General features: G+C 47.9%; 1 long non-coding RNA gene across 2 annotated transcripts in view; it reads left to right on the forward strand.

Annotated features, from left to right (window-relative positions):
• Positions 1-20725, forward strand: part of LOC142833968 (uncharacterized) — a 39121-nt gene extending 18396 nt beyond the window's left edge. The window contains exons 2-3 of one of the 2 annotated variants that reach the window (XR_012907478.1): positions 14368-14522; positions 19733-20725. This is a non-coding gene — a long non-coding RNA (uncharacterized LOC142833968). The remainder of the gene's footprint in view (positions 1-14367; positions 14523-19732) is intronic. The other variant, XR_012907477.1, reaches the window with a different exon arrangement.
• The last annotated feature ends 1562 nt before the right edge of the window (positions 20726-22287 follow it).

Genomic DNA, 22287 nt, shown 5'->3' on the forward strand with positions numbered 1-22287 from the left:
AAGTTGTTAAAGTATACACAGTGTAAGCTCTGCAGGCCATGGTTTCTGAGGCAAGTCCACACTTCTGCCAACACTCTACAAAGGGAGCCAGGGACAGTGTGTCTATGTCTCAATGCAGTTTTCTTTCTGGACATGGAAAATTGAATTTTATATAGTGTGAGTATATGATGTAATAATATTATTAACCTTTTGTTTTTGTTTTGTTCCCAAACATTTAACACTAAATAAAATTTAAAAAGCTTTTTAGCTCTCAAGCCAACTAGCCAGTAGGTTCTCTTAAGACTGTAGTTGAAAGCTTTCTTTCTTTACCCGGGGACACCATAAGCCACAGGTAACATGTGCAAGAAGTTTATAGCAGAATTGTTCATAAATGTTCCATAGGCAAAAAACCCAAATTCCCTCAATGGTACAATGGATAAATATGGTAGAGTTTACTTACACACAACATATGGCTGGAAGAAGCGAGCCATGAGAGAAAACAGGCAGCATGATTTTATTCATCTAGAGTTCAGAAAATGATAGAAATATGAAAACTACAAAAAAAAAAAAAGGAAAGGCAGGAAGTGACCATAAGAGGATCCCTTGCTTGTGCAGGCCTCTACAAGAAGGAGGTGACAGGGAGAGCCTTTCTATCCTGGCCATTAATGACTTTGGAGCTTTCTCTGAGTTGAGCCTTTGAATTATACATTTTATGTTCATGCTCAGAAGTGCTCATCCCTTTTACATTTCAATCTCCAGTTTCTAACCCTGTGTCGGCATGTGGAGCCTCCTGGGAGTAGGGAGACCCATGGCAAGGCCCATGTGTCTGACGTCCCAGGACTCCCCTGATGCGACCGTGGAGACCTTTGTCATCCGTCTGGCCCTGGGCTTTGCATTTCTATATTCAACTGTTTTTTTTCCTTTTCATTTTACTTTTGTCTCAGACACTAGTACTCTCTGCCAAATTCCCTCGAGGTCAAATCCACATTATTTTAGCTTCCATTGTGCTGAAGTCTTTCTTGTTTGGAAAGCCTATTTGGAAAGTCTGTTTTTCCTAATTTCAAAATGTAATTATAAATAATTCAATCACATTGGGCTGGGTGAAGGATGTCTATGTTGGCCACTTTCCCTTTGTCCTCTGCTCTCCAGGGTCCTTTTTCTCCTTTACACTTTTACCTCTGGCTCTCCATGTGTGGTTGTGTGTTGCCATTATTCTAGGTTGGAGGAACTGACATAAAAGGAAACAGATTTGTGATTCAAAGGGACACGAGTGGAGGGAAGAAACAACTGACCTTTGGCCCGCCAACCTACAGCCTTCCTGTGTGTTCACAGCCAGTGACCTAACCTCTCTGGCTCTTCTGATTTCGTTCAGAGATGTGGGAGGAACTGCTAGGAAGAGTCACTGAGAATTAGACACGCAAAGACAATATGTGACCCATGCAAGCCCCGCACCCATATTGCTCTGTAGGCTCAACCCCTGTGGGAAACACAAGCAGATATGAATCTCCCTTTCTCTTTTCTTCCTTCCTCTCCATCCCCCTCCTCTCTCCCTCGCTTCTTTCCTCTTTCTCTTTCTTTCATCCCTTCCGGGTCTTTGCAACAAGTTTTTCTTTATCCTTATGACACAGTTTTCTTTCTATCCTCACGATCACATCAATTCTTCAAGCAATTGCCTAAAGAAAGAAAAAGATAGCCAGCAGGTTGGAGATAGGAAAAGTCATTGGTGAGAGGATTCTGTCCACGAGACGAGGACCTTCTCGTTTCCTCATGTACATGGGTCTGTTTACATCTAAAACCCCAAGATTACAAGTCTATGTCATAAACTACAGAGATCCAAGCTTTGTGGAGCCTTCGGAGCTAAGACTGAGACCATAGACCATTTTGAATCCCGCCTAGCCTGTAAACACTATAAACACCGGGCTTCTGTGTCTTTTGCTTGTTTGGGGGCTTGTTAAGTCAAGTTCTTCCACAGCTCCAGAGGCTGGTCTCAGACTCACCATGCAGCAAGGCTGCCCTTGAGCTTCCGGCTCTCCTGCCTCCATCTCCCCATCTGAAGATTTCAGACTTGTGCTACCGCAGCCAGCTCCAAATGTTGGACGCAGTCACTGCTATTGTCCTTGTGGTTATTGCTGTTTTTTCAGGACTGTGCCAGCACGTGCAACAGAAGTTCTAAGACTATTAACTGCCTCATTTGCCAAATTCACACCAAGTTACAAATGGTAGAGATGGTTGTTTCTTCTGGCGTTTCCCGGTGTCCCCTGTCATTTCCCCCCTAAACATTTCTCTCCGCTTTTTTTCCAGAATAAACATCATTATAATTGCTTTTTGTTCACATCTCTGGTATCCCCATGGCTCTTGCCACTCTCCCTGGTAGATGCAACACCTCTGAATTTACTACCATCTGCAAATATCATTAGCTATTGTTTATTCCCTCTCCCACACTATTAATGAAGATGTTAATTAAGACCAGAACGAACACTGACCCCAGCAGCAACCCACTAGACACTTCTCCAACTGGATAAGCTTCTGTTAGTCATTACCCACGGCTCGGAGACATTACCACCCCTCCATTCTCTTCATCTGCTCATTTGCACGAGACTGGGGGAGAGAATTAAGGGAGCCCAGAATTATTTAAAAATCACCACTCTGGTACTTAGGGTCTGGGAGAGGGATTCCGTGGAGCCTCCAAAGAGTGGCTGTCAGGAATATGCATGACTTAAGTGAGCCAGCCTCTGAAAAGATTTGGGGACTGCCTAGCTAAGCTTCAGGGTTCCTGAGGGTTTAGCAAATCAAGGTTAGGTGGGAGCGCAACAGGAAAGATTACAGGGCTCTCTCAGCGGCCATTTCTTTTTACACGTGGGGGGGGGTGATATGGGGAGGGCTGACGCTCAAGAGGTCATTTGTCCAAGGTCACAACCTGGGTTAGGGATGACCCACGCGCATCATAGGCGATAGAGGTTGTGTTCTCACATCTCCAGGTTAGTACTCACCCCTAAGTCTCATCTGTGAACGACACAAAATCTACCAGTTTCTGCTCTGTCTCCAGAGAACCATGTCCCATGGTCGGAGTGAATTCATCATGTTCTTCATAAAGGAGAGAGCACTATACATTCTAATATACCGGTCTCCTGACCTATAATTCAGTGTGTCTAACCCCCACAAAGTATTAGAGCCACTCAGGTGCCAAAAAAAATATACTGATGCCCACACCATATTCCTAGAAATTCTGATCTAATCGAATTGAGGGGAAGCCCAGGCATTGTTTTTGTTTTGTTTCTAAGATTTATTTTTTCATTTTATTTGTATTAGTGTCTTGCCTGCATACATATGCGTGTGTATATGTGCGTGTGTGCGCTTGTGCGAACACCATGTGTAAGCAGTAGTCTGAGAGATCAGAGGAGGATGTCAGGTTCCCTGGACCCAGAGTTACAGATAGTTGTGAATCACCATGTGGGTGCTGGGAACTGAACTCAGGTCTTTTGCAAGTGTTCTTAATGAGCATCTCTCTCTCTCTCTCTCTCTCTCTCTCTCTCTCTCTCTCTCTCTCTCCCTCTCAGACTGTTTTTTTTAAGCTCCCCAGTGATTCTTTTGCAGTCAGGGTTGACAGACAGCACAGTGGGGAAGTGATCAACAGACTCTTCAGGAGAGAGGTTTCCATTGTGTAGGAAAGGTCAGCCTCTCTAACAGGGGCTCTCCTGGGCAGGAACTGCTCCTCGTCTCTGGGGGTGGCTTTCCTCTCTAGCATGTTTTGCAAGCTTGCCTCTAACTCTGTAAGCAGTAGTGTCAGCTTTAAAATAGTGCTTTCTCTCAGGTTAGCTGGAAGAGAGTTCTAGACTACTAGAAGCAAAGTCAAGCAAAGAACAGAAGGCTTACCAGTGTTGGTGGGTGCAGGGGGGCTTACTAATTTAACCCATTGAAGTAAGGAATGCCTTGCTTCCACCGTGGCAGTGAAACCGTAGAGTGGAGGTCAATGAGGAAATAAGAAAACATAATCTTAGGCTTCTTCTTAGACAGCAGCCCCAAAAGAATACAACGCAAGGTTTCAGAAGGCTTCAGATGCCCTTAGCATCCTGAAGTCGTACTGTGTGGTGTTTTTCATTTCAGCAGAACATCTCTAAGTGGCCACCAGCATTCAGATCTGTCAGAACTGGGGAGCTGAAGGCACAGGCTTGGTTGCGCAGGTTGTGCGCCGCTTATCGACGCTGGGTGCATGGCAGCTGACTTCTGCACGGGGGAGTTGTTCCAGCAGGAACGGACAAGCGTATTTGTAGTTTACAGAAAGGTGGCACATGGACCTCAGAATACCCAAACAGGGAGAAACACAAGCAAGTTCCCACAACCACACCCTAAGTAGTGGAGACTTTAAGGACAGAGAAGCGAGAGCGCTGGATAACGAGGGATTATCCACCTTGCCAGCATCTCTGCCATCTTGTGGCTCTCGGTGGCTGCTGAGACTGAGATAAAACAGGAAACCCACACAGGAAGCCAGGAAGTGTGGACATGGAGGATCAGCAGAGCACACAATAAGACCATGGAAAAAGGAAATTGGAGGTGGGAACTTTTTCAGCGTGCTCCTTCTCCCAGCCTTAAATTCAGAGGCTCCACTGTAGCTCCCCAGCTTGAGGAGCAGGCCTTGCCACACTCAGCCAGGAGGCCTCTTCCAGTGAATGCTTCCAGATGCACCGATGTGTGGCCCAGAACAGCTCCAGAAACATTGCTGGCTAGAGAGTGACTTCCCGGGAGGGGGAGGAATCCGTCATTTTGACACAAGGTCAAAATACCAAGAAAACAGTATTCCCAACTGGGACCGTTCTGGGCCAGCACAAGGGTTCATTAGAACACACCCCTTTCTGTTGCTCTCTCCTTAGGGTTTCTGGCCAAAGGGCTCTGTTTAGCACGCTGCCACTGCCTAAAGCAGGCCTCTAGAGATGTGTAGAAGCATGCACAAATAGGTTAGGCGCTGCATAAGGGTCTCCTTCTTAACTCTGGAAAGGAAAGAAGAGAAGGGAGACTAGACAGTATAGCCTAATGACCCCAGCGGAGAACAAACGACTTCAGGTGACACTGGGGCAAAGAAAGAGTAGACTGTTGCATGGCCTACAGGGTTCAAACAATGAGTCAGACAGCAACGAAGGTTCCCTTAGGACGTGAAAATCGCGGCAATTTGGTAGACTTCCCCTTTAATTATAGAGCTCTGGGAGGAAGCCAGTAAAGGGAGAGAAGAGAAAGAAAGAAGTGGAGAGAACGAGGAAAGGAAGACTCATTCATGAGCTGAGGCCTATGCAAGGTCTGGGCCTGGCTTTTTCTGCTGGTCTCTAGAAAACCACCCTGAGGGAGGGACAGCAGCCTTCCTACGGTTGCCTGACCAAGAAGTGGCCTCCGACTGCTTTCAGATTCCTCCCTTCTCTTTTGACAAGTGGCCACCCCCAAAGACATACATACATTCACATAAATATATTTCCACACACGTCTCTAATTTTTTTAAGCAGTTGTTTTAGGTGCCAGCCTTACACAGGCTGTATGAGGGCTCTCTCACGGAGAAGAGCTAGAGCCCCAGCCCCGTGTACGTTCTTGATAACATCAATGTTTCTTCCTACTGTCCTCATCACCAGGCAACCAAACAGCAAGAGTAAATTGCTGCTTCTGTTTCTAATACTCATCTAAGGCTCGATGGTTTTTCTCCCTTCAGGACTGCCCCATGTATGTTTTTGTCTGGGTATTACTGAAGAGAAGATGAAGGAGGGGGAGGGGTGAGGCCAGGAAACTAATTTGTCCTGGTTTTGTGGTCTGCGCACAGACGCATGTGTGCCACGGGGTGGGGATGAACATCTTCTCCCTGGCTTGTGGGAGCTCCTTTCTGCTTCCAACAGTCCAATCCCCGTTCCACTTGCTCTTTTCTAGTCCTTGGCGAAGTATTCTTTCACAGTCACTATTCTAAACTACTCTCTAAAAGAAATGGAAGACCTTGCCACCATCGCCAGGGAACCCCTACCTCTCATAAGGGGTGTGGGTGGGGGACAGGCCTGTGGCTAAGTCAACAGCAACTCTCCCCATGGGTATGGGTGCCTGGGTTCACCCCTACCGCCCATTGTAAAGGGATTCGGGCCTGGGCCAGGCCTTCCTGAGCAGACAGAGATGCCTCAGGAGGGATACTGGCACAAAAGGGGTGATTTGAAAGGAAGCAAGGCTATTGGCTGGGAGCTAGCCTTGCCACCGCCTCTGCTGACTGCGCTTTCCTGGTGTCCACTCCTTCCTTTCCCCATTTCTCACTCTCCAAAGCGTTCTATTCACGCCCCAAAGAAAAGCAATCCCCAGGCAAAGTTGTTTACAGTATTTTATGAAAGTTTGAAGGGGAGGGGGAATGGAGAAAGAAAAGGGCTGGATTTGGGGTCAAAGGGGAGGGGGCCTGCTGCAGAGCAGAAGTGAAGAGAGAGAGAGAGTGAGAGAAAGAGAAGGCAGGCATGCATGAGAGTCCCAAGCGGTGCCAAGCAGCGAAGAAAGGGCTGCTTGCGCATGGGGAGGGAGTATGCCAGGGCCTCACAGAAAAGGAGAAAGAGCTGAACAGGAGGCATGGCTGAAATTGAAGTGCAAATGGACTTTGGGCACTCCTGGCAAAGGCTGCCACAAAGGGAACACAAAGGGGTGCCAGGGGAAGGCACAGGTTCTGAGGAGCTGGGCAGTTAAAAGAGAGCTGCTGAGATGCTCTAAGAAATAGACAGATAATAAATAAATGCGGGGTGTTAATGTTCCGGAGGGGGGGCACAAAGGTCTTTGAGACAGTGAAATACAAAACAGGACACACACACACAAACACACACACACACACACACACAGCAGATCCCAAGAGAGACACAGAGAGTCACACAGAGAAAGACAGAAAGGGCTTCGGGAGGGGGGTGGAGGGCTGGGAGGGGGTGAGAGAGAAGGTCTCTAGCCAAATGGGGAGACTTGGCAGGTGGACAGGAGCAGCCGGCCAGGCCATAACTGCACTTGCTGTGTCTAGTCTATTGTTGTCTCAGTGGGGGCAGGGGGAGTTGTTTGTTTGTTTTGTTGTTTGGCCTCTTTGTCTCTTTTGTTCCAAGCAGTTAGTTTGCTTCTTTCCCAGACACTGGGCTGATAGAAAGCCTTTATGGATTTTTCTTAAAGGGACAGAATCAGCAAGTGCACACACTATTACCCATTTCTCAGTCCCAACTGGTTTCTACCCAAATAAATGTTTTAGTTTCCTTCCTTCCTTCCTTCCTTCCTTCCTTCCTTCCTTCCTTCCTTCCTTCCTTCCTTTCTTCCTTTCTTTCTTTCTTTTCTGTTCCTATTTTCAATGGAAAGTCAGTGTTTATGCTGTTTTGGTCCCGATGAACAGGAATAAACTAGTCAGTTTCTTAGTACCCATTATTAGGGTTCCCCCTCCATGATTGCCAAGACTTAACGGGGAAGGGAGAGAAGACAAAAGCAGGCGAGCCCTGCACACAGTAGAACATGAAAATGAGAAACGCAGACAGCACTTGCTCCCTTTTCCTCTGAACCCAGGCCTGAGGATTAGACAAACGTGAAGCCCGCATTGAGCAGAATAGGGGCTTCCAAAGGAGAGGTTGGTGGGCTCCTCCTCAGCCCAGCTCCCTCTTCCCAGGTTCCCACATGCTAAGCAGACCTCTGAAGGTCCTGAAGTCTGCCCTGAGTGCCTCTCCGGCTGGGCTGCACTAACCACCAACACACAGGCAGAGGTGACCCTGCTAAAAGGCAAAGGTGCTAAACTTAAGGCGGGGGAGGAGCTACCTTCAATTGAGATGTAGAAGAGGCAGACGTCCCTCACGTCTGACTTTCCCCTAGGAAGAACTCCAGTCTCCTGTCCTGTCTGGCAATAATTCAAAAAGGTTCAGGTGTAAAGGAGATAGCTTCCAAAAAAGATTAAAAAAAAAAAAAAAGCTCGCCGTCTCTGCCCCTCCCCATTCCTCTTCTCTCCTTCTTCCACTCCACTCTGGTTCTTCCTGGAGGAGCCCAGTCAGCAGTTTCCTGAGAGCTATTTTAACATCGAAGGCAGATGTTACTCACCTACCTTAGCCTCTCCCTGAGAAATCTAAAGTTCCGGAGACTCGAAATAAAGGCGGCAAAGTGTCCGAAGCTCTAGCCCGCTACACAGCGGTGGAGATGGGAAAGGGATTGGACTCGCGCTCCTTTGTGAGGGAGATTGTTTTATATTCGTAGCAGACACAAACCAGAGTGTAGCTTCTGCCCTAGAAGTGCTGACTTCCACCACGGTGCGTTGGTGCAGACAACCGAGGATGGCTTAGCCAGGTTTGGGTGTTCCCTTCCATCTGGTCTCTGAAGTGTTAAGGACTAGAAAGTCAGTTCCGTGGAATCTTCAAAGTTGAGGCTAGCACAGGTACCTAGATTTTTCCCTTCCCATGCCTTCCCGAGGAAAGGCTCATATCAAAGTCAGAGCAGGAGTCTCCTGTTTTGCTTTGCGAGTTCGGAAATCTATTTTTCTTCCAGGTAACCCACAAGGAAGCTAGCTTCCTCTAACAAGGATTTTTGCTACAACACTGGCCAGTCCATCAGGGCCTGGCTTGGGCTTGGTGGTGGAGGTTTCCGGGGCTTGCAGAGGGGGTGTGAGTTTGGTTCCTGGAAGTCTGAAGTTTGAGTCAGGTTTGTGTGAAGTGCGTAGCAGGGAACCCAGCAGGAGGCCCTGAGCTCCTGGCTCAGGTGCTGGAAGGAAATAGTGGAGAGGCCCCTTGCAAATGGAGGAGGGGGTGGGGAGGGGAAAGAAAGATCCCCTGATACTCCTGCAGGTGCGTGTAGTTACAAATTCAGTATCACCGGGTTGCCACCTAACCCTGAACAAAAAGACAAAGCTAATTCGGACCCGCCAGACATTGGTTCGTCCCGGTTTTGCCGTTAGGGTGCGACTCTGGCCAGGTGTCCGAGTCTCTGGCTAGGGATAGGAGTTCACTTGCCACGTGGGAGAAATCACTAAGTGGAGGTCATGATGAAGTTCCATTTCTAGCCTCAAGTGGTGGTATTTAGAAAAGTTCAGCCCCAGGGTTTCATTCTGTTCCTCTACTTTCTCTGGAACTTGCCTATGGGCTTCGTGACTTGGAAGGCTAGTAAATTTGGACAACCCCCCCCCCCCCCAAAATCTCAGACTTCTAGACAAAATAACAGATTAAGCCACAAATCAAGCTAGTTGAAGTCCTGTCTGAGTTAGAAGTCTCCTGTTTAGGTTTAGCGCTCTAAGTTGGGCAACCCCAGGGGAGTGAACTTGGTTACCTCCAGTTCTCCCTGTGTGTCAAGAGCTCAGGGCAGTAATAATAGGACAGCGTGTCCTCTACAGTGCTACGTACTCCTGTATCCTAAGTAGCCGACCATATCTGCCTCATGCACAGCTATGGGGGGTGGGAGCTGAGCGAGATGGAGGGGCACCGCGGGACTACACAACTAGACAGTGGGGGAAATAGGGAGCCCCTGGGTCTCCATGGAAAGTCGACAGGCCCTGCTCAAAGGGTCCATCCTCCAAGCTCCTAACTGGAAAACCGGAAAGCAAAGCTCCAGGCTCGGGCAGGGTGGAACCTTAAACAAAATTAAAACAAGGCAAAATGCATTTGAAACCCAAACTGCAAGTCCGAGACTCCCCGCTGAAAGCAAGATGGGGGAGGAGAGGGCAGAAAGGCAGAGGTCCTCACAGAGGCGGGGAGAAAGGCGGAAAGAACTCCGTGGCTAGCACAGTTGGTGTCCTTGGGGACTTCTGCTGTCTTGCCAGCCGGCAAGGTTTGGACTGGGGAAAGGTGAAGGTGACTGGTGGGTGGAGAGAATCGAGGAAGAGGGAATGGGTGGCTACTTTTCTCTCCTTGCCAGAGCCAGCTGAGACGAGCTTTAAGATGTCAAAGCACCAGCAAACTTATCTTTGAAAAAGTTTAGGTAGCTCGGCTAGTGGCAGAGCCTCGGAACTAACCAGTTGCTCCTTGGTGGGATGGGCAGCAGGAAGGGAGGGTCTTTGGGAGACTGGAGAAGGATCCAGGTCCTGCTGTTAAAAATTAAGGACTCCAGGGTCGCTCCTGAGAGAGTTAGGGGGCTGAGCCGGTTCCTTAGGAGACAGATAGGACAAGGCCAGGGGTTCCAGGCTTAGAGGGCACCGGAAGGCACTGCCAGGCAAAGGCTCAGAAAAGGAGCTGGGAAAGCTTGTCTGCCAAGTCAGTGTTGCCGAGGGGCCGAGTCCCCCATCTCCCCCGCCCTGAGAAAGGGATTCGAGTCAGGCTTTGGGTCAGGGCTAGCGGTCCCAGGACGTTGCGTTGGGTCATTGCGCACCACGTGCACCTATGGCTCCAGGCAAAGGATTCCGGCTAGCACTCTCTTGAGGGAAGAGGGCAGTGCTGGCCCCAGATTGAGCAACCCTGCGGGTAGGGAGGAGTGGGCCACCAACTTCTTCCTGGCTTCAGGAAGGAATCACAGCTTGAGAGGTTCCACACTCGGCCTGGCTTGTACCTTTCCTTTACCACACACCACCAAAATGCAGAATTCAATACTTAGGCTCCAAGCACAGCGCATCCCTCCTTGCCCAGGACTAGGGCATTTAGGAGGGATCTTCCTATCTCTCTAAAGCAGAAAGGGTTCTTTGGTGTAACACTTGCGGGGTGTGTGTGTGAGGGGGGGGGGCGGTAAATAACCAAATCGCCTGTGGGCTTACAGCTGGAAGCCAGTTATTTAGGCTCACTGAGCCTCCGTTCTAACGGATCAGTTCTAGCAGTTTGAGGGATACGTTGAAGAGTGAAGAAAAAAACATGGTTATCTCAAGTGACTCGCATATAACCGATTTTGTTACACAAATAAAAGTCTGTGTCTCGGGCCCAGTTGCGATCCTGCCCACGCGGCCCAGCCTTTGATATTTAAACCAGGCCGGGCGAAACTTCAGGTTGAGGCACACTACAGCTTGGGTATCCTATCCTCCTTTCCCTAAGCAGTCGAGGGAAAGAGGTTGCACTGTTGGGGGTGGGGGGAAGCCAGAGAAGGACAGGAGACTGAAGGGGAGCAAGCGGTAGTGGCAGCCGAGCCTGACGACGTCTGGGGAGCTGCACCCACTCTTCGGCCTCGTTCCGCAAAAACTTAAAAACAGCCTCAAGCAGCTGCGCGCTGCCGAACGTCGGCACGATTCTCTAAGTTCGGAAACCACGAAACAGTGTGGTGGATTCGCACGACCAGAGCGTGTCGTGTTCTGAAAAACAAAGAGCCGGGGGCAACTTGCTCGGCTTCTGCACCCAAGTGCACTGCAAACAGCGCATTTCTCCCTATGCGGAAATTCACTCTACTCCTAGCAGGGGCAGGCGGTGGAAGCCATCACTTCGCCAGAGCTGCTCGGAGCTCCCACTTTTGCTGGAAGGACCTCGCTACTCCAGCGCATTCTTAACCTAGCCGCAGAAGACCGCTCAGCTAAACAGGGCACTGTGAGACTGTGGGGAGAATTTTTAGAAGCTGCGAGACAGGAAAGGCTCATTTATTCCACAAATTCGTCGAGAAGACCGACCGTTGGGGCTGAAGTTTCATTTGGAAAGCGCATGGCGCAGTCCGGCTCTGGTGTTTGTTCCCCAGGCTTCGGCAGCCAAACGGGTGTGACACTGCGAGAGGCGTGGGAACGCAGGATCTCCATCAAGTGTCTCTGATGTGGGTTCCTGGTTTTTGACAGCGAACTCCACTGAGTTTGGGGAGCATCGATATTTGGAAGAGCCCTATCTTGGAAGATCAGAGGAAACGAAGCAACTTTCAGTGCGCGGTTGGGAACTGCCGCGTTTAGTTTAGTAAGGCCATGTGTCCCTATCCCTCACAGCTATTCTACGGCTCCAAACAGAATAGGAACAGATACTAGAAAACCGGGGGAAAGGAAGCAGGTAAGCCTCAAGTTGCTGAGGATACTCCTTTTAACAGTGAAGACCGTGGAGCTAAGCGCAACGGCGAGAAATTATTAGACATCATCGCACAGGAATGGTGGAGGAGGCTGTGACTGGAACTAAAAGATGTCTCAGATCTCTTTGCGCACCGCACCGCACCGCACCGCAGGTTCCCTCCCGCAGTTAATCATCCTGGCAATATTTGCTTGATCAGCCTTCACGTCTGCAAATTTCCGGTTCTTCCTGACATTTCTCTTCCCTGATTACCTCCTTTCTTCTGCTCTTGGTCACCCTGAGGTTTGGGCTGCCCTGGACTCCTCCGCTTTTGCGAAGACTCCTACAAACTTGCCGGTGCACGTCTGGGTGGGCTCTCCGTAGGCGGGTCTCGGGATTGGCCGGAGACCCTCTCCAGCCGAGAAAGCCCCGCAACATTTTTGGCGTTCAGTTCCAGAGCCCCTGCTTTATTTCAGTTCAGTCTGGGGAGGGGGGAACGGACCCAAGGATAATACACAATGCTGCTTACTAGAGATACAAACTGGGCGCCGAAAAGAACCACGTAGAAAAGCAAGCATTTTTAACAAGTGGCCAGACTTTCGGGGATACCTTTGAAAGTGACTTGTAAAGCACAACCGTTGGCGTTTCTATAAAAAAAATTCAGAATTACGCGGACAGACGTTTTCAGAATGTGCTGTTTGGAGCGGCATTTTATTTGTTGGCTTTTGCCTCTGGAGATCAGCCTGAGCTGTTGCTACCTGCTCACCCCTTGGTGCAAACTGCCTCTGCATCTCAAGCCCCCTTTTACAAAGGAGGGTCTTCCAGGTGTCAGTATACTGTGCTACCATTATTCTAGTTGCAAGCACTGCCGACAGTACAGACTTTAGAGGGAGTTGCAATTTTACCAGGCGCTGCACATAATTTAAAGACACGAACTCTCTCCTTCCTTTACACACACACACACACACACACACACACACACACAGAGAGAGAGAGAGAGAGAGAGAGAGAGAGAGAGAGAGAGAGAGAGAGGGAGGGAGGGAGGGAGGGAGGGAGGGAGGGAGAGAGAGAGAGAGAGAGAGAGAGAGAGAGAGAGAGAGAGAGAGAGAGAGAAAGCTTTTGGGTGCTGACTGCCAGTGGAGACTAAGGATCTCTGCTGGGTGCTGGTGAAACTGATTTCTCCTCTACCCAATGGCCTTGGGAAAGGGCTTCCCATCTGCTCTGAACGTCCCCTCACAATGTCAGAAAATCTGCCTACAAATATTGGCATCGAGCTGCCGTGACAGGAGGTGCTGCTTTAAATAGGAGAGAGACTGCAGGGAGAAAAGAAAGTCACAACCTTCCTAAGGACCAGACTACCTGCCTCTAGTTCCCCCAGCCCAAAGGCAGACAAAGGGGGCGGGTAGAAAAGCCACTCTTCTGAGTGGAGGGAAGAATGTACTGAGGGTTTCTGCGACCTCCGTTCAATTTTAGAACCTGTATATACGCAAATGGGTCCCTGAGGACCAGTTGTTAAGCAGGGTGGGCATCCGACCCCTAACCTCCTAAGCCCCACCTATCTCCCAGCTCTTGTTCAGATAAAGGCAAAGGAGAAATCTGATAGACGTTTAGGTCAGCTCTTGTGGGCAGTACGTTCCTTCTGTTTTTGTCCAAAGCTGGGGTGGGGGTGGGGGTCTGATTAGGGAAGGTCTGAATTCAGCCCTGGACCTGAAGACAGGATTCATCCTAGGGAATGGAGGTGTGGCTGTCACTTGGCCATGAATGTCCCAACCTTCAGTTATGTCCCTTCTGCCCCACCAAGGGCATTCCTCGTCCCTGGAGACGATTGTGGTGACAACTGTGCCAGAGAGACAGCTGAAGTCCTTTCCCGCCTCCCCCCCACCCCCCCACCCCCCCCAGTGCTGCCGAGCCAGCGTACACAACACTCACAAGGCATTTGTTTCCTGACTTTCTGGACTTGCCTTGGAGCTTGCTCAGCTGTCTCTGACTGACCCTCTCAACACAGCCCATGGCAGTTTCTCTCAGGAAGCATCCCGTCTGCTAAGACCCAAGCTCGCCTCCTCCTGGAGAGTGGGACTAAATTGGAGACAGGATCTCAGGCATCTTTGGGTTGTCTCGACTTTCCCACAGGTTTTCAAATCACCTGGTCTCTGACTTGTCATTGTGAAGAAACCGAGGTGCAAAGGAAGGGTTTGACCTAAGGACGTGGAGAGCCGGGAGCAGGGTCCACAGAAGCTTCTGGATGTCTTGAGTGTGGAGTCCCTTTGCTCAGTTTGGAGGGGGTACAATAGCTGGCAGTGAAGTACTGTTCAGTGAGTACCAACCTTGAGGCAGGGCACATGCCATCCAGACACACTGCGTAAGTCAGCCTCCCAGAAACCCCCAACAAAATGTGAAAGATATGAAAGGAAGGCAGGCATAAGTCAAAATTCCTCAGATAACATAAAAGAACATCAACAGAAAGCAAAAGCCTCCAACTCTACTCTGTCCCCCCAAATAACATGTATAGCTTTCATTTCAGTGGCTGGCTGCGTAGCTGACAGATGTTATCATCACTGAATGAGCGAGGAAAGGAGGGCTCTCAGGCCAACACAACATGGCTACCTGTCTCCAGGCTCGGCCCTTCCCATTGCTCTATGAAACAGTGATGCTGTGGACAGCAAAAAGGTCTATGAGGTGAGAGTGAACACCAACTCTCCTTTTTCCTGTTGCTTCCTTCTGCCCTATTCAGCAGCCAAAACTTGCAACATGTTTCAGAAGCTGAGACCATATTAATAATTACTCATAGTAATTGTATTCTTCCTAGGCCTTGGTGTAATTACAAACTGTCCTCCTCTAAGCCTAAGACCCTAGGACTGCTTCCAGCCTGTGGTAGGCCAGCACTGGGGCGTGCCTATTCAGCCCATTCAGCTGCAGATTTCCCCGACTGTCCCTGAGAGTTGTTGGGAGACTCCAATGAGAGGCAGGCAAGAGGCTGCGCTGCTTTTCAAAGATGTTTTTAGGAACCTGCCTACCTGCATGCAGTTAGAACAATAGAGAAATAGGGCTTTTTCTTTTTTCTCTTCCTTCCTTCCTTCCTTCCTTCCTTCCTTCCTTCCTTCCTTCCTTTCTTTCTTTTGTGGAACTAGCTATGTAGACCAGCCCCAGCCCGGTCTCAAATTCACAGAGATCTGTCTGCCTCTGCCTCCTGAGTGCTGGGGTTAAAGGTGACAGCCACCACACCCAGTGAATCTGGGGACATTGCAAAAGGCTGTGCTTTTGGTGCTTGATGGCGAGAAAGGGAAAGGACATGCCCTGTGGGAATGGGAGCACTGGGTCTCTGACATGAGAAGGCTTCAGCACGTGTGTCAGATGTCTTTCTGCTGACGACAAGTTGGTTAGGACATAGAGATGCAGGCTTACTGTACAGAGTGACTGGCTAATGGCAGCAGAGGTGCAGCCCGATAGATGTCTAAGTCCATCCCTTTGGTAAGCATCCCCTACCAAAGGCTATTTATTCATAAACGGGTCGGGAAACACACCCCATAAGAGGGTAGCAGCTTTCCAGAAACAATGATTTGTTACATTTGTATGTGTGAGAGTGAGAGGAGGCAAAGATGGATCTATGTCAGTCCCCATATGACACTCTGTTTTGTTTTGATTTAAAATAAAACAAAAACAAACCTTTGCTTTGCGACTTTCTTTAATTTGGGGGTCTGATGAGAAGATATCATAAGAATGATAGGCCACTCACTGGTGGGTCTCTTAGACTTAGCAGAGGAGCCACCATGGGAAAGGGCTGTCGGCCTTTCCTGCTAAATCCTGCAGCCTGCACACTTCTGAGACTGTAGGGAGAATCTGAGGACCTTTGGGAGGATGGAGAGGAGATGGCTGTGGAAGTCAGGGGGAAAACATCAACTTTCTTGAGGGCCCGGGCAGGCTTCAGAGCCTGCATTCAATATGTCAGGACAAAGGATACTGCGCCCCCTGGTGTTAGCCTCAAATCAGCTTTCAGAGACCAGCAGCCCTGAATGGCCTAAACCAACCACAGAAAGGTTTCTTCTGTTTGCTAAGGCCTTTCTTTCTTAATTCTGGAGTGTAAGTAGAGATTCTGCTGTAGAGAGAGTAGGGTGGGTGCGTGTGTGTGCTAGCTTGTTTTATTTGGTTTTCTTTGCTTACAATTTAAGCTAACAGGACAAACCCTGCTTAAAAGCAATCCCTTTAGGTGGGTAGTACACTGGTCTGAAAGCAACAGCCATAGTGGGTAATGTTCTGGTGTGGGGTGAGGGAGGCATCTGAAATTTCAGAACCCCTTGTTCCTCGTCTCGAAAGCAAATGGTTTCGAGTAAGCTGTTCTAAGGCTCCTTTAGGTTCAGGTACCGAATACACAACCCACAGAACCATGTTTTCTCAGAGCTTTGCAAATGTGATTTGTTAACGTCTGTGCAGGTGCAGGCGTGTTTCAGCATCCAAAGGTTCCTGATTCTGAGCAAAGCATTTTAAAAGCGCAAACCGTATCTCTTCTCATCCCAGAAGCCCCTCACCCTCCAGTCTCATGGAAAGCTCAGCTAGAAAGCTGCCGAACAAGCACCTCCCCCCCCCCCCCCCCCAGTCACTGCTATTTCTTTTAAAAATAAAGTACTAAATGTTGTGCTGGAAATTCTGCTCAGTGTCGAGTGTGGTAGGTGTGAATGCGTGCTTTAATTGTTCCAGGCACCAGACCAAAACGTCCCCAGAATTAGCAGAGTTTTCAGCTATAATCTGGCTAACATTTTTCTGCAAATAGGTAAGAAGACCAGACTGAATTTCCATTGAAATTTACAGCCATTCCTCATCTAGTCAGGTGATCAGCCCTGAGGAAGAATTATGGCGCCACTGAGTGTTTTCCACTCCTCAAACCTGTATGTCCTGTCTCCAGCGTGAACAGTCGGTTATGCCTCACGGCAGCTACTTCCTGCAGCACTGCTTCAACTGTGATCTCCATGTAATGGGCACCGTTTATTAATATCACTGTTTATTAGGCATCTCATGATTGCCCCCGCGAAGATTACTTGAGCAGCAACCTTAGTTCTGTAGCTAAATTTGCAGCTCTTGTCCCCTATGAGAGAGTGTCACCGGTCCATATACTGTCTGGAAGATCTGATCTCTCTCAGTGAGAAGTGAGCCAGGAGGAAGAACAGCCCCACACCCGAAGGAGATGGCCTGTGACAACCCTGCCTTAGGAAGGGGAAGACTCTGGGTGAAGAGGGTTTACCAGATGGCTAGTTCAGTGACTCAGAGTACTGTGTTCCCACTTAGAGGAAACAACCATGTTATAGGTTAAACTGCAGGCTTCCAAAATTCATGTTATAGCTCAGATCCCCAGGACCTCAGAATGGAGCTGATTTTGGAGACAGATTCATTTATTGATTGGTTTATCTGTTTATTTATTTTGCATACACACTTATGAAGGTCAGAGGACAGCTTCCAGGGGTTGGTTTTCCACATTTTGGGTTCTGGGGAATAGATTCAGATCATCAATCTTGGCAGCAAGCATCTTTACCCGCTGAGCCATCTCATCAGCCCCAGGAGAGAGGTTCTTTAGAGACATGATTATGTTTCAGTAAAAATCAGCCTTAATCTAAGGTGACTGATGGGGTCCTGATAAAAATATGTTGACGCAGACGTGGACAGAGAAAGACCACAGGAAAATACACGGACAAGGGGACCAGGCACGAGCCAAGAAATATCCTCGGAAGAAATCAACCCTGCTGATACGTTGGTCACAAATTTGAGACTCCAACTGTGAGGTGATAGATTTTCTTTGTTTAAGCCTCTGGGTTTTCTAGTGTTTGATTTTGGCAGCTCCAGCAAACTAACGCAAGCTACTCCTTGCCACCAGCCAATCATGTGCAGCCATTTGGAGATGCAGATCCTGTGTCAACAGATTTTCCAGTGTGAGCATCTTTTATTTTTAAATTTTGGCAGGAGGGCTGGCCTTTCCAGGTGTGTAACATGAACAATCATACAAGATCTGTTACTTAGATATGGCCCATGCTTGTCTTGATGTTCTGCTGTCTCCATCTTCAAATTTTTAATTTCCAGCAGGGAGCTGGCCTTTTTATCTTTGACCAGGCCTCCAGACATCATGGAGTTAGTGTTGTGGACAAATAATATGACTTTTAACTAATGTGTATGTTAAAATTATGGGTGCCCCCACCATATTCCCCTGAAAACGCCATGCTGGGCACTAGAGGAACCCTCGGATATTGCATTGAATCTTTTTGTTGCTAAATGGATTAAAATTTCCAATCCTTGATGATCACTGGGGAAGTTTATAGAACCTAAAAGTTTACCAGGAGTAGAATGAAAGTCACAAACATCTCCAGGTTTGGCTCTCAGAAATGAACCATAGGGCCCTGGCCAGTGTTTTTTTTTTTCTTAGAGTTAAGCCCCAAGAACTTCACACCACGAGTGTCTTTTTTTAAAAAAAAACTAAAATATTTTTTATCTCTGTGTGTAGGGTGGGCATATGTATGCTTTGTGTGCACACACATCTGTGTACAGGGCAGAATTTCTCTTCATCTTATGTTTTGAGACAGTGTCTGGCACTAAACAGAGAGCTCATCCATGGTTGACACTGGCTGCCCAAAGAACTCTGGAGATCTTCCTGTCTCCACTCTTGCCCCCAGCCCTGAGATTACAGACACGTGAGCAAGAAGACCCTGATATGGGTACTGGGGATTTAAAATCAGGTTCTCAAGCTTGGGTTATGGTAGGTACTGTACCAATTGAGCTATTTCCCCAGACTCTCGGTAAAGACTTTGGGTGTTAGGAGAGGAACATGATTTAAAAGGGCTACGTGTTAAGTGTGACAGTCAAAGGTTAAAGATAGCCTTAATTGTCAACTTGACATAACCCATAATCACATGGTGAAAGCTTCAATACTTGTCTACACTGAGATGGACTGAATACATGTCTGTAGGGGATTGTCTTAATTAAGCTTACGGGTGCATTGGACCCAGCCCAGGGTGGGCCACCCATTGCCTCAGCGGAGGTTCTGAACTGCGCTAAGTGGAGAAACCCAGCCAAGCAGAAGCAAGCTAGTGAACAAATCCACACTCTTTTCCTCCACTCTCGACTGGATGTCGGGGGACCAGGTATCTCGGGTTCCTGCTTGGCTTCCACAGTGAGTGACAGTGACCTTGAACTGCAGGCTGCAAAAAGCCCTTCCCTCATGTTACTTTTTGTCAGGGTGTTTTTATCACAGCCTCAGAAATGAAACTAAGACAAAAACTCTTCTCCCTCTATGCTGACCTGTTCCGAGAATCCTCACGCAGTTCCCCGCTGGGATGCATTTGGAGGTCTGAGCTGGAGGATAAAGTAAAACTAAGGCTGCCCATGCCCAGGATACACAGCCTGAGCCACGTGCTATAGACGAGCAGTGGCTTTCCATTTCTTAGAGTGTGGTCGAGTAGGGGGTCATCAGTGAGCCGAGTCATGGGGCTGTTGAGGAGGCCCTGCTTTTCTGGTCTGCACTGATTTATAAAGCACACTGACAATAATACACTGGAATGTTTGGTCTGGAAGTCTGCTTTGCTAGTTCTATTTGTGCCCAGCACTAACTGCAGAGTGTAAGTTTTAAAGGGAGTATTTTTTTGTGCAAGTTTTATGCATATTCCCTCCAGGGAGTAAGTGAAAGTCTGTTTGAGACACACTGCATTTCTTGGAAGAAGCTTGCTATAAATTAATACAGAGCCCTCTTTTTCATTGCAGGTCCCCAGGACACATGGGACGAGGCTTCCATGTTACACCAGGGACAGAGTGAGGCTTTCATTGGCCTGTGTCAAAGAAGCTGCTTCCGCGCCTCTCCCCTGTAAAATTCCCCAAAGTCTCTAACTCTGCTTTATTTTCATTCTTTCCTACAGCTTGCATGCACAGCGCCCTTGGAAGAAGATTGTGATGGGCTAAAAGCCGTGAGAATGTTGCAGGCAAGGCCTGGACTTGGTGCAGCGAAGGAAATTCCATCACACCTGCTCCCGAGTCTAGGAATGCCGAGTTAGCCAGCTCCCACTTCGCCCCAAGAGTCAGCCTCTCCTCCCCCATTACCAAGAGACAGAAGAATTTAAGAAAAGGGATGGATCCCATATTTAAGAGGCTTGAAATTGTATACCTGACATTTCTGAGTTAAGTTATAAAATACAGCCCCCTTCATCACAGGAAAAATTAAAAAATGTAGTTAAAACTTATTTAAAAACTATTGCACTAAGAGGAATGGAAAATTCTGTTGACATAAGATGTGTATGAAACGATTCTTATCATCAGTGGGGCTGGGATATAGCTCAGTCATGGAGTGTTTGCATAGCAATGTGAATGGTCCAAGGTTCAGTCCCAAGAACTGGGAAAGAAAAGGGGGAGGGGAGGAGGTTTATTCACAACCGCATTTCCAATATAGGCAGAAAGTAGAAAGAATCCAAACGCCTCAATGAATGGATGAGTGTAAGATGTTATACCTATACAATGGGATACTAGCCAGCAGAAGGGTATGAAATAATAAAGATGACGGCACGGATGACTTTTTAAATTTCTTCTTAAGTAACAGAAGACAATCACAAGGAAAGCACCCACTCCATATTTCTGGAGTATATAGTCATACCTACATAGAGAAAATAGAACAGTGGTTGGCTGGGAATACCTACGTGGAAAAAGCAGAACAGTGGTTGGCTGGGACTTGGAGAGAGGGCCTGGACTTTAGGAGACAGCAGGGTGGTGCAGATGAAAATGTTCTTGAATTAATCGAAGTGCTGGTTGGACCACTTGATAACTGCATTTAAAAACCACTGAATTTTATTTGTAAATGGGGGAATTGCATGATACATTGATTATATCTCAATAAAGTCTTTAATAGTTTTTAAACAATACCTTAAGACCTGGACTGTCTTTCTTCCTTTGAATCTAACTGCCTTCTGATAAATGTATCCAAAATTAAAAGCAGATCCTACAAGCCGAAATGAGAAGGCATAAAAATCACTGGGTTTCCTGGAGAGATTCTGACTTGAGCATTATTGAATACCCACAATGCTCATATCTACTTTTGAACTTAATAAAATGATGAGATTTTCATTGATATAAAGTCATTAAAATATATTTAAATGGGGGCTGGAGAAAAAAATGGCCTATTGTAGTTAAGAGTATGTACTGCTCTTGCAATCAGCCATCTTAGTTAGAGTTTCTATTGCTGTGATGAAACACCATTAGCAAAAGCAAGCTGGGAAGGAAATGACTTGTTTGGCTTTTCTTCCACATCACAGTCCATCACTGAAGGAAATCAGAACAGATCTCAAGCAGGGCAGGAACCTGGAGGTAGGAGCTGATGCAGAAGTCATGGAGGAATGTTGCCTACTGGCTTGCTCCTCATGGCTTGTTCAACCTGCTTTCTTATAGAACCTGGGACCACCAGCCCAGGGATGGACCCACACACAATGGGCTAGACCCCCCCCAACCAATCACTAATTAAGAAAATCCCTACAGCCTGGTCTTATGGAGGCATTTTCTCAATTGAAGTTTCCTCCTTCAGATAAGTCACTAGTTTGTGGCAAGTCGAAATCAAACTAACCAGTGCAACTGATCTCTTGTCAGCTTGACACACAAACACATCACCATTGAGACATAACTGTTCCTTTCTTCTTCCCCAAGAGCACACATCAATGTCAACATTATAATATGAACAGTCCAAACCCCAAGTCCCACAGTCTTTAAAAATTCAATCTCTTTCATATAGCCAGTCTCTTTAAAAAATCCAGTCTTTGAAAATTCAGTCTCTCAACTGTGGGCTCCTGTAAAAATCCAAAGTAAATAGTTTCTCACTTCAAGCGGGAAGAACCAAGGCGCAGTCAAAATTTGAGCAAAGCAAAACTAAACTCCCACAGTCTAAATAACTTAGTGGCCAGCGTCTGGGATTCACTCACAGTCTTCTGGGCTCCTCCAAGGGGCTTGGGTCACTTCTCTGGCTCTGCCTTCTGCGGCGCACACAACTTGTGGTCCAAGCTCCCGCTGGCTTTACCGCTGCTGTTCCTGGTGGTTATCAGACAGTACTGACAGTCTGTGCTGCAACGGGGCTGCTTTCATCAACAGTCTCTTTTGGGCTCTCTCAATGGTGCCAAACCAATTTTCCTAAAAGACCCCTTCAGTTCTGGGATTCAACTGCCACCAAGGCTGCACCTTCACCAATGGCCTCTCCTGGTCTCTCACAGTTCCAAGCTGCAGCTGCCCTCTATGACCCCTTCATGCCTTCAAACCCAGTGTCACCTGGGTGACGCTTCCATTCCCAAGTTCAGCTGCCAGCATAAGGTACAACCATGGCCGCTTCTGGAGCAACTTCTGTGTGCAGACCCTGAGTAAATAAACACTTCCCACAAGATCTCACCTCGGTGATGCTGGTCTCTTAATCACCACTAATTTCTTAGCTGTGTTGGTCAGTTTC

Source organism: Microtus pennsylvanicus, chromosome 13, assembly GCF_037038515.1.
Source record: "Microtus pennsylvanicus isolate mMicPen1 chromosome 13, mMicPen1.hap1, whole genome shotgun sequence".
NCBI lineage: Eukaryota > Metazoa > Chordata > Mammalia > Rodentia > Cricetidae > Microtus > Microtus pennsylvanicus.